This window comes from Morone saxatilis, unplaced genomic scaffold, assembly GCF_004916995.1.
Source record: "Morone saxatilis isolate NCDOM2014 unplaced genomic scaffold, NCSU_SB_2.0 Contig16, whole genome shotgun sequence".
Taxonomy (NCBI): domain Eukaryota; kingdom Metazoa; phylum Chordata; class Actinopteri; family Moronidae; genus Morone; species Morone saxatilis.
Genome location: NW_023339718.1, coordinates 7482455 through 7495034, shown reverse-complemented (window position 1 = coordinate 7495034; position 12580 = coordinate 7482455). Strand labels below are relative to the sequence as shown.

The 12580-nt window shown below is 41.0% G+C and overlaps 1 protein-coding gene across 1 annotated transcript in view; it reads left to right on the top strand.

Moving 5' to 3' along the window:
- Window positions 1-12580, top strand: part of adgrv1 (adhesion G protein-coupled receptor V1) — a 101610-nt gene that overhangs the window by 59184 nt on the left and 29846 nt on the right. The window lies entirely within an intron of this gene.

The window sequence follows — 12580 nt, the reverse complement described above, 5'->3', positions numbered from 1 at the left end:
TTTTGGTGGGTTATTCCTTGAAGCCACATCTGTTTATCTTACGTGACAGGCACTACAGTCTATTTAAACCTGGTATTTCAACAAGATATGATTCTGAAAGTCATTGAACATTAATATTTAAATATTCTCCAGCCCAGTGGTATTAGGTTCTGGTTTGCTAATAACATATAAATGACAGAACTCTCATATTTCATATATAATATTTCAACCTGTTCAAATACAGAATGGGATTTTGGATATGTGTGTGTGTGTGTGCTTGAATACACGTATCCAGGTGCTGGTGTGGGAAAGGAAAATCTAATCTCCATCTCTATTGCAAACAAAACACAATTTGATTCCTCATCCATTGTAATTAAATAGCCCTCCACATCCCAGACAGCCTTTCCCACACACTCAGTGAAGTGTTTACCCCAGTGGTCCCAGTGCTTTATTCCAGTATCTGGGAGGTGTTTAGCTGACTCTTAGTTCTGGTTATAAAGGATTTCCTGTTAGCTCTGGGACTGGATCCAGCATTCAGACGTCTGTGCCTCAATCTACAAACACACACGTATAAACACTAACTTCTATCCCTCCCATACACCACCCACCGCTCTGACGTCCCGTCTCTGAGCAGAATAAAGAAGCTGTCTGATTGCTGTTGGGATTCATAAAAGTTCCTGTTTGTCGTCAGTGTGTATATGTACGGGGACGTGGGGGATTTATGTTTTGGGCGAGTGTGCATGCAGTTTCTCAGCTCTCCAAGAAAGGGGATGTATGAATTGCGTAATCCAAGACCTTACATGTCCTTGTCTGCAGAACATAAGATCAACACAAGGCATTGTAAATTAAGTGAGCGACACTGCTTTTCCTGAGGAAGTTTATCTGTTCCCATCATGACCAATCAATCATTGAATCAATAAACAGAGAGAGTTTTTGTGTATCTGCTTCTCTCGTTGACGTCACTGAATATGCCCATTTTATCGTATTTTAGTATCAAGTATCAAGTGTTTGGAAACAAAATGAGAAGAAAATGGTGTTTACTTTCCTTCCTTTCTCCTTTATTCTAGTATATTTTTCTCAGATGCTTCTTTACAATGAGTTTACTTTACCCTATAGTGTTAGGATATCATTTTTTCAGTTGTTAAAAAATAATCAGTTAGACAAAGTACACAGCATGTCCTTGATAAGATTTTAATGCAATTCTAAGCTCTTTACTGTCTGTCAGCCAGAGCTAATGGCAGGCAAGTGATGGATGGGTATAAAGTATCAGCAGTGAGGGCCTGTGTTACTGTGTGTGTGTGTGTGTAGGTGTGTGTGTGTGTGTGAGTAGACAGGACAGTGGAGAGGTGAAGATGGCCTCTTGGGAGACTCACATTACGCTCTACTGGTTGGTCCAACGCCTTGTGCCTAGTGTTGCCCTGACTCCTCTCCTCTTTATCTGATCCGTCTCTGTTTAGGTCAGCAGCATCTTTCTTCTCCCTGTTCACTGTGACCTTGTGTCTTTTGCACTGATACTGAAAAATAAGGTTAAACCATTTTGGTAGAAAATCTTCTTTCATTTTCCTGTTTCACTTGTATCTGTCTTTCTGCCCCTCTGGCTTTTTCCTTCTTCTCTCACCCACACTTCATTTCACAAAATGATGAGTAATGTTGCTGTTTCTATTCTCTGTCCAGTTTATCATTCTGCCTGCTGCTGGGCTTAGCTGGGAGCTGAAAAAAGACTCACTCTCATTCTCTCTCCCTCTCCTTCTCTCTCAGTCTCTGCAGAAGTGTCTCGTCACATCCTGTGTGACTCATCAGTTTGACCAATGACCAAATTTCCACATGTTGCTTTTTACTAAACTGGTTACAGAGACTTGACTCTCAGAAACTCACCAACCATTGGGATGTCTCCCAGAACTATTTTCTGTGTAATAACACCATCAGTACCCTGTTGAGTTTCTTGTAAACACAGTTATCATTGATGCCTATAAAATGTGTACATGTTTTGATTATTTTGAAACCTACATTGTTTACTTCAGTGACAACTAGCTTTTTATTGGCACATTGCACCAAGTTTTTTAGCATCACCCAAAATAACTGTTGATCAGTTGCACTGATTGAGAAGCAGTCAGTTTTGGGGCACAAAGTACACTTCACTACGCTTCTGAAGGTGTTTGACATTTTGTACTGATATAAAAAGATAATGAGATTTCATGTGGCATGTGTTCTATAGTCTAGTTTAGCTTGATCATCGTCATCATAGTTTTTGTGCAGGCAGGATAAAGAAAAGGGCATTGAAAAGGGTACTAAACTGAGACTAGTAAATTAAATTAAACCTTTTAACCTTTAACCTTTAAACTTTTGAGGAGACACGAACGTGCCTGCAGAAAGACTTTACCAAAGTACCTTGTCCCGTGGTGGTTGTTGTCTAAAATCTTATTCTGTTTGTTTGATTCAGATTCGCTTCTTATTTGCATATGTTTGAGTTTTGAATACCTCCACATGGGAGACTCTTTTACTTAAGGTTATGGTTTAATAGTACACTCACATGTGTAGTAGACAGCCTAATGTTTGATCATTAGCTTCACACAATGAATATGCATTATCAAACCATAAAATCTGCACCAGGAAATTAAAAATTCAGTTCATTTTAACCCAGTTAAACTCAGTTAGCCTTTTTATACTGAACCTTCTCTCTTCTCACACACAGCTTGGCCACAGATCATACAGAATGCATTTCTTCACTTGAGGATATATAAGGCAATATTCAACTAATTTGTGTATCAAGTACTTTCCTGACACACCTCTGCAGCCCTCACCCACAGAGTGTACCTTAAAGGCAGCAATGACAGACACAATGAGCAGTCATGACTCGGTCTAGTAATTTATCTACCAGGGTGGTCAGACATTAATCCAATCTCCTGAAGTTGACAACCGGATGAAACACACACACACACAGACACATATAATCTTCTGCTAATCGTTGTCAGTCCACTACAGGTTTTCCTGGTAAACTATCAACTAGTAATACAAAAACTGGTTATATACAGTCATTAACTCTTTGTACAACATTATAATGGATAATTAGGACATAATGCCATTAAGCTGTGTAGTATTTACAGTATTGATATGCATTTACTGTGTTTTTGCATAGGTTGCAAGCAGTTATGCTTGTGTGTGCATGGTGGGATTAATGGTATTGGTTTTCCAACCATTCATGCTGCTGCAGCAGACTCTGCCCTTTCCGGACTCTGGAAGTTACACGCTAATTTTTGCACAATGTGTGTTGTCCTAACAGCTGGTGACCCTAGAAACACTTCCATGAACTTTCCTCTATTTCCAGAAAAAGCACAGTACACAGTAGGCCAAGGTGGCCATTCTCCTTCATCAGTGCTTTACAGTTAGTGTCTCCCATGTGTGGTAGCTGCAAGACATGAGACACCTCTCATCCATGAGCAAGTCCTACAAGCCCAATTCTGAGGTCAGTTATTTCTGAGGTGATATAGGGAAGAATATTTCATTTCTTACACAATATAACAAGTCACTTTGTTTGAGTCCATAAATACAGATAAACATGGACATCAGCTGCAATATGTAGTAAGTTACTTTTAAATGGAATATATGTTTCAAATGGCCCCTGTGGACTTAAAACATCACGGAATTAACAAAATATTTATCCAACAGATATGACCTATTATTTCCCTTGAGCTGTAACACATTGATTTTCCATTGACTTTCTGCTCCAGTAGATAAATACAATCAACAGATTGGTACCTGGGAGTAAATCACATCTGGCAAGTAAAGTCAAGGGCTTCGGTCAGTAATCAGTTGCTGGCATCCCTGTAATCTTATTTTATTATGATGATGACTTAGGAATTTAAGTCCAAGGTGTAGTAAATGCATTGTTATAAAGAAATCTGTTTGAAATGTAACAATAGTTGTCATTGGTCTACTTTGTGCTGTACCTCCTGAACTATCCATGCAGCAGCAAGCACCTTTTATCTGATTCTGTGGAGTCATTCTGTTTGTCATCAAGGACTTTATCAAACAGGCTGCTGACACTGTGAATGATAAACAAAGTGGGGGCCTGCATTTGTCAAAGTCCCCAGTATCTTGCTCTATTTTTGGAGTTCGACAGCTTGTCTTGGCAGACCTTTGTGTGTAGAGTGGTGGGTTAGAGAAGTGAAAACATGGTTTACCCTGAAACTATTGAGGTCAGTAGTGGTGCCATTTTAGCTTGATGTATGCACTGGTTTTCTAGGTTAGGCTGGACATAATGTTTCCCAGGTGTTGTAGCCTATGACACAGCATATTTACAGCACATGTCTTGTTTTACTTCTTTTACTGTAGAGCAGATTTTTATATTGACATGAAGTCATTTTTTGGGAATATTCTGTTGGAAGCCTTTAAGGTTTTCTCATGCCTGCCAAACTACAACATTAGTGAGAGAGAAGTCAGTAAACTGTGATCCCAGCTTAATGGTCTGAAATAGAAAATTAGAGTCGCCTAACTTCCTCAAAGAATCAGGAAATGTTGAATGGAGGAAGGAAATTGCGAATGGTAATCAAATAAAACTGTATCTATAATAAGGTCTTTTGTTCTTGGCTTATCAGCAAATTGCAATCAGTCTACTTTGTCAGTCTGTTTTTAGCTTTGCCTGAATCTTAAATCTCTGTTTTGTCCTGTGTATAATTTAATAATTGGAATTTAAGATGACGACAACAGCAGGCTCGCTACCGTTTGCAAGTGCATTAGCTCATAAACAAAACATATCTCAGCAACAAAAAAACTAAACACAAAGCACAGATAAACACATACATACACATACTTCAGCACATTCATGTGAAAATGCTCTCTCTCTCACACACACACACACACACACACACACGCACAATGTTGTCCACAATATTGTTAAGAAACAGTATGTCATAGTTATGAAACACCAGCATATGCTTGCATTAATGAAGGCACACACATACATAAGCAGACACAGATGGCTGTATGTGCACATGCCCACTCATTTAACCCACTCCACCCAGACACACATAGCATTACTAACACACTCCCAGTCTTCAGTTCTTAGCCATTTGTCACCTGTAGGGGTCACTGTAGCTCCACAGCCAGAGCCAAGTTCAACAGCAGAAGTGAATGAAGTGCCGGATCAATGACTCCCCTGAGCTCCTCTTTTTGTGACTAGACCTTTTTTGGATCACACTAAGAAATTGCTGCACTCATGTCCAGACGAAAAAGATTTGAGTCAAATCCTCCATCTCTTACTCTTTGAATGAATTCAACTGTTGAGATATTTATGCTGTAAACATCTTTCCCTTTCCCATCTTTGGCTTGATACAAAATTACAAAACTATTTGTAGTTAAATTACAACTGTGGGATTGAGACGTCTTCCAGGCATTGTTGTAATTTAGTTTAGGTTGGGTAGTTAAGGGGGCCTACTAAGATATTATACAGCACATGACAGCTGTGACTCTGATTAAGTCTAAATTACACAATGGAAAGCACAGTGTTTGTGTGCTGCAGCAGCATGAATGGAGTTACGTTGTTTAACTTGAATTGATTGGCTTTACAGCCACCCATTGACTGACAGTGAGAGCTGCTGCAGATCAGCCAGTTTTCATGGAAGAGATCTCTCCTGGATCAATGGCCTATTGGACAGCAGTGGGGATGAAGCTGCTTTAATGGGTCTGTGTGTAGGTTTCTGTAGCCTTTCTGATCAATATGATTAGACTTGCCCTCATCCTTTTGATGATAGCTTGAAGCATGAAAGTACTACCGATCTGGAAGTGATGCAACAGGTCACCATAAAAAGATTTGCATGTTCTTTCTTGCAAACACGAGTAGCTTAAGTCTTACCTGTGATGTAACTCACATGGCACTCTCATAATCATATCAGCATATGTTAAGAAAAAAATGTCACATATTGTTTAGACCACCGCCCCACTTTTCTTTTTCTGCCACTGATTCGGAATCGGTTTCACATGAAAATGGAAAGATGACCTGTGCTATTGAGGGAATAAAAATCCTTTAAGTTTTGTGCATCTGAAACTGAAAGGCCTTGGACGCCATGAAACAAAAAACTCCTTTAACCGCACCATTTGTGAATATAACTACAGTGGTCACGTTTTATGATGTTTTGTTGTGTGGCATTTCATCTATTGACCCAAAATAGCATAAAGCAACCATGTTCAGTGGTTGAACCAAAGCAGTAGACCGCATAAAGTCTATTTTTGGGTTGGTGCACACCCACGTCATGTGTGCACAAAAGCGCATAGGCTTACACAGAGGTTTGTGGTAAAGCAAAGTAGGCCCATTGAGTGTGTGTGTTTAGGGAGCTGACCTTAAGCAGCTGTGTTTTTATAGGTGTGTATGCACATAAGACCATGTGCCTGTGTCTCGTGCCTTGCAGCCCAAAGAGCTCTCTGTCTGCTCTCCAGACTGGTTTACACCAGATGTTGAGGAAGGAAATTCAAGAGGCTTCTTGAAAGTAACCCTGTTGTGATCAAAAGCAGCTGCAGCAGGTTTCCAGCAGCAGACATTCTTTGACTGAAGTGTGAATGGGAGAAAAGAGAGTAGACCTGCTGGCAGGCAGCTAAATGTGCTTCATGTGGGTGGTACTGCTCTGTACTGTATGTTCTATATGGGGGAGTTAGCATGAGCATCGTCCTTTGATGGGTTTAGCAAGAACATTGGTAGGAGATGCAGCAACAGCAAAAATGGAGTTGTTTTTGTGTGCTCTCAATAAATAAGAACAGAATATGATGAGGCATATTACCATTGGATTTAGCCCTCACACTTCACAGAAAACATCAGAATATTTGAGAAAATACTGATTGTATTGTACAGTATATGTTTTACTTATTAGTTTTTACTTCAAAACTTCAGATTACAACAAACAATGACACTAATGACACTATAAACTTGTTGACACTGTTTGAGCTTGTTTTAGCTGCTCATACTCTTCAAAGTGCTGACAATCCCCTATTGCTGTCACACCGGATCACAGTGAATCTCCGAAACCTGCAGGCGCTTAGCTTATCGTTTATTCTGGAAATGTAATAGTCATTCCCAGAATACATGGTATTGATATGTTCCTTCCGGCTTCACAGAGGCACATAGTCACTCTATTTCTGTATTGCATTGTGCGCTCACGTAAGCAAATGTAGATGCAGTGTTGTGGTTGTTTGAATGTGAAACAGACTAAAGGGGAGTGGGTGTTTATTTGCCAACAGCTGGCTCAGCAAGTAAGCCTCAGCCTGAGGTTCAACCCAAAACACCGGTGAACTTTACTTCTATACCGTGACCTTAAGCAACTGGACATGCTATTCAAAGACAATTGAGATTGTCTCATTAGCACGCATGCACATTATGTTGGTGGAGTCTCCTGCAAGGCTCAAAATGGTGGCTCTGTTCAGACCACAGTAACAGTAAGATCATCTTCTCGCACTGGGCTAGTCTGTTTTTGTTTTCACATACTTTAATCGTGGAATTTCACTTTATTGGACAAAACAGTCAAGAGAGACAGGAAAAGCAAGGGAGAAAGAGGGGGGATGACATGCAGAAAAGGGCCCTTGGCCGGACCCGAACCCGGGCCGCTGGGGTAGGGTGACACATGGTATGCACACCACTTATTTTTATTTTAACAACCTCACATGTCCTGTCAGCAAATGTTAAATCTCTCCTCCTTATCTCCACACACACTGGCCCACTAACCCATCTATCAGCCATCCCCATGTGACCTGCTACTTGCAACTGGTTGTCCTGTATGCTTCAGCACATAAACAACACACATCCATGACCTAGAGGCTGCAGCTCATGAGCAGACTGATGATGCCTGGCCATACTTAAAGAAAAATGGAATTTACAGGCTCTTGAATCACTACTGTTGCTAGTCACCTTTTTACTCAATTCAATGCTAGCGTGAGTGAGGGTAGAATGGTAATCTCATATTTCTTTCTTTCTGTTTCTTTTTGCGTTATCTCTTTATCTGAACAAAGGCATAAGAGGAAACACCCAGGGTGCAGGCTGAGGCTGGAACCAGCTAGATCAGACCGGTAGCTGTTAAAGAGAAGGGGGAGGTGAAGGAGAACGAGGAGGAGGGGGAGATGTGATGAAGGGTGGAGCAGAGGAGGGAGAGGGAGTAGAGGAAGAAGATGGGATGAAGGGAGGCTGGAGGAGTGGAGAGGTGGAGGTTAAGTGTTCTGGACACGAGTCTAGATGGATATTCTGGCAGGCGGACAGCTAAGACCCCATTCCCTCAGTGATGTAATGCATCAGGCAGATGCTATTTTTAGCCTCACTACCTTAGCGTCAGCACGCAGGGCTATCGATCAGCTGCAAAACTCACTGGGAGGATGAGAGCTGCAACCAGCAGCAGCACAAAGTAGCTGCACCAAAATATTGGGTTTCCTTTGTGCAGTTCGTTTTTGCAGCATTTCTCTCATCTCCTTTGCTAGGCCTTTAGAAATCAACAGTGTTGTAGCTGCTCAATGAAGCTAGCTTTATTCTGTTTTTTGATGTGGTGTTTTGATTTATGTTTTGCTAATGCTTCTTAATTGTTTCAGTTCTCCTGAGGATTCATCTTGATGAGGCCATTTGGGCATGATGCCAGTTTAGTGTCAGCTTCTATAACATTTACCGCTGCTGACTTAAGATGGGAAAGCAAGCATTTTGTTTCCTTCAGACCTGCTTATCATATCAAAGTGAGGTTAAATCTTGTTTAAAGGTAAGTAGAATCATTCCCAAGGCAACAGTAGATCTGGAACAAAAACAACAACAGCAGTAAACTAACAGTCTCCTGGGTGCTTCAGGGCCACAAAACAACAGCGAGGTCTCTGATTGGACATTTAGCGTAGGAGATGGACCAATACTTTGTGCTTAAGGTCTTAGGCCCTATGACAAGACCGCAAAACATTCTGTAGAAGACCTGTTTTTTCCTGGGCATTGTGGACACAATCACATGCACGCGATAAAGCATTTTGATATGTAATCTTTGCAGAATGGAGTAATAAATTTTCAATTCAATTTTCATTCAGGCGTTATGTGTGGGAGCTTTGGTAGTTCCTGTTTCACCACGCACAAGAGCACGCGCATAACACACACCACCCTGACATGACTTGTATTTAGTTCTGCAGCACCTCCCAGTCTCTGCTTTTAATAAGTCTGTAGCCTGAGGGTCTAGACAGGTCGACTCCTGGTATCTTACACAAAAGAGAAGAAGGCCCGGGGACAATGGACAACACAGTAGATATGGCTTTGATAAACTCCACATCCGCACCTGTCACCTCCCCACCCTGCTAACCCATCCCTGCGGCAGGACATCATTAATACAGTGCTGACATGCACCCGTGTTATTTTCACAAGGGACTGAACAATGACCACGGTTGTAACTGTGACCTCCGTACCTACTTAGTTAATCTCAGCTAATAGGCCTCCTCTAAGGCTCTATCCGTATCAATCCCATTCCTATAACGTAGCTTGCTGGTGACTTGCTGAGTATCTTTGCTTTGTTGTCTTTTCAATAGGGCTAAAGCAACATGTGTAGGAACTACACCATCAAAGAACAAATAGATATAGTTTGGGTTTAGGCTGTTACCTAATTGTTCTGTCACAGTTTGTCAGTTCATGCAGTTCACATGTCACTTATAATGTGTTGACAACTGCCTGAAGGAGCAGTCTGCTCTGTTATGAAATCTAATTGACTTTCCCCTCTTATGTTTTACTCTGTGCTGCATATTTCATGACATTAACAGTCCTAGTATTAGATTTTCAGTTTGTTTGTCCTACGTGTAATTAACTCTGGGGAGGATGGACAACTCCCTTATCTCTGTCACACCCTATTTCTCACACTAGTTCAGAATAGAGATTGTTTACACTGGTGTGGTGAGCAGGTTTCAGTTCATGCCAGGCTCAGATTACAGAAAGTTTGGGATGATTTCTTCCTCCAAATCCTGGTTTAGGGCCTTATTTGGTACTGATGTTGATTACTCACAAGCAATCGCCACACTGCTTTTACTACAGTGGAAATGTTAGACAATTATTCGAAAGCTTCTGTTAAGTTTCTAACCACAAACTTACGTAATTTATTTACATTTTCTTTTAGCCTCATAGCCTAGTTAACTATAGTAACATGAGAAAAGCTTTGCTGCTTTGGTACATACCATGTGAAGAAATAAATGCTACAGAGGAAGATCAGTTTCTATAAGCCATGCTGAAACACTGTAAGTCCAAAGTGGTTTAAATAACTCACCCTTTTTAAATACAGTTTCATGCCCCGCCCTGCTGCTGTAGCCATATGACATGAAGTGTGACATGTTAGTCAGACACTAGTGAGCAGCAACAAAAGAGTACTATATAATAAGCACAAAAGCAATACAAATTCAGGTCAAGTTCCTTTCAGAGAGTGCTTGTGTGTTGGTACCTGCCTGTGCCACAATTTTAAGACCTTTTGAAATGGCAGATCAGACTAATCAGATCAAAAACATGGTTTATTTATTAATTTTATTCATACAATAAATAAAGACAAGATTCTAAATCAAAACTTTATCGAATACACCCTCTACTGTGTTGACTTAGTCAGACTGGGTCAGCATACCTGTTTACCTGGTTTCTGTCCTTGACTTGAGCCAGGTAGTTTCTAGGTCAGCTATATGGGGGACACAAAACACACAGACATATGCACATCTGGAGGGCAGCCACCTGTTAGAGTCCATTCAGACCACTGCACACACACACTCTTTTAAGACCTTTGCTCTCCTTTCCTTATAAGGCTATTTCTTTATACCTGTTATGTCATCACTTCATCACAGGTCAGTAGTTTCAGTAGTTCACTAGTTATCTATTAGGGTTTGTCACGGAAGGTGATAGTAAATTTGTGTGGGTGCATTGCTCAAAGCTGTGCCATGTTAAGACTGGGTTAGTGTTTCAGTATTGGCAGCGTTGTTGCATGTGCTGTAAATACAGCTGAATCTAATTTAAATCAACCCAATAATCACTGAAGGGGATGAGCCGAGTCAAAGTGTTTGGCAATAATGTCACTAGCCCCTAACACACTCAGTGATATTATCCTACCCCAGTTCCATGTGTGCCCTTGATGCCCACAGCCACAAAAAGTGTGCTGCGTGCTTTGTGTATATGCCACACTTGATTGTGCCTTACGATTGATTTCACAAAATTAAAGCCTTTTGTGTTAAACAAAGGTGTGTATGTACTGCATGTTTGCTTATGATTATGTGTCTAGCGCCCTGCAGTTTATTTAGCATTTCTTACTTAGTAGTTTTCCCATTGTTTTGCTTATGAAAGGATAGATGGTCTGTCATGTGTCTTTGGCCAAATGAGGCCAAATCTCTGCCAAAAACATACAACCACATAATCTTTGTTCCCATAAGCTACCTGTACAACCTCTCCAGTCAGGCGCAATTCCAGGCAGTCGAGGCACGAGTTTCCTTCCTGTGCCATCCCTCCCACTCACACCCTGCGGGGCTTGGAGCATGGATGGGAAACTGACTCATGATTATTGTTTTTTTTTAAAGGCCCTGACTTTTCCCCTTAGTCAACAGGAGGATGCAGACAGGGTTAGCAAGAGCTGGAAAATCCAGGAATGGTTATTTGGGGTTTTCCTTGTGGGTTTTAAATGGGACAGAGGAAAAAACCTAAAAAAAAAAGAGAAAATTACTGAAAATACGCTTCAAGGGAAAACCTGTAGAGAAAAAAAAAAGGTGTAACTGCTACATCACCCCACTCATAAAGGCAATATTTATGGTGTTATCCGAGGGGCATGTCACTTAATATTATTCTGTATTATCTCAACACAAAACAAGGCAAACAAATATAAGCTGCTTGTATTAGTGTGGAAAGCAGGTCATGTCACAGCTCACCATGTCATTTACCTGGTTACTATAGAGACTGTCTTACTAAGAAAATTAGCTGAAACCATAGGGTGGCACAAACAGTAGACATTTGCTTGTTTTGGAGATATAAACAGCTTATCTGATCTGTCTTCAGAACCATTTGCTTGGCTTTGTTAAGTCAAATCAAATGACTGATGAGGTAACAGATAATTACTGTATGTATGCGTAGGGTAAAGAAACTCAAGAATCGCAACAAAACCTATTCAGTGTTCCACAGAAGCCTTACTTTTTACCTGAAGCTGTGTATGCTACTGTATGTCCCAGACTGCTGAGTGTAATAAATATAATGGAAGTAACATTTGACACAAAGTTATTGTTCTCCCCACATCCCTCGGCTCCTACTCTCTTCCATTCACCGTCTTTCTGGTCCATGGCCCTGGCAGCGGGCCGGCTGCAGGTTATGTAACAATCGCCCGGCTGCATTGGGACCATACTCTGTCAGTGCCAGAGGTTAATGAAGCTCTCTGATGGACAGCAGAGCAGCAGTATTTTCTGCTGCCCTCATGGGTTTTCAACATAGTCCTGGCTCCAGTGTTACAAATTGAATTTTGGCCCGCCTACAAAACTCTCTCTCCCTTTCTCTCATGCAATCTCTCTCTGTCTGTCTCACGCACACACACACACACACACACACACACACACACACTTACCACAGGCTGTTTTCTGCAGTGAAATCTGCTATGCCTTTTATACCGTT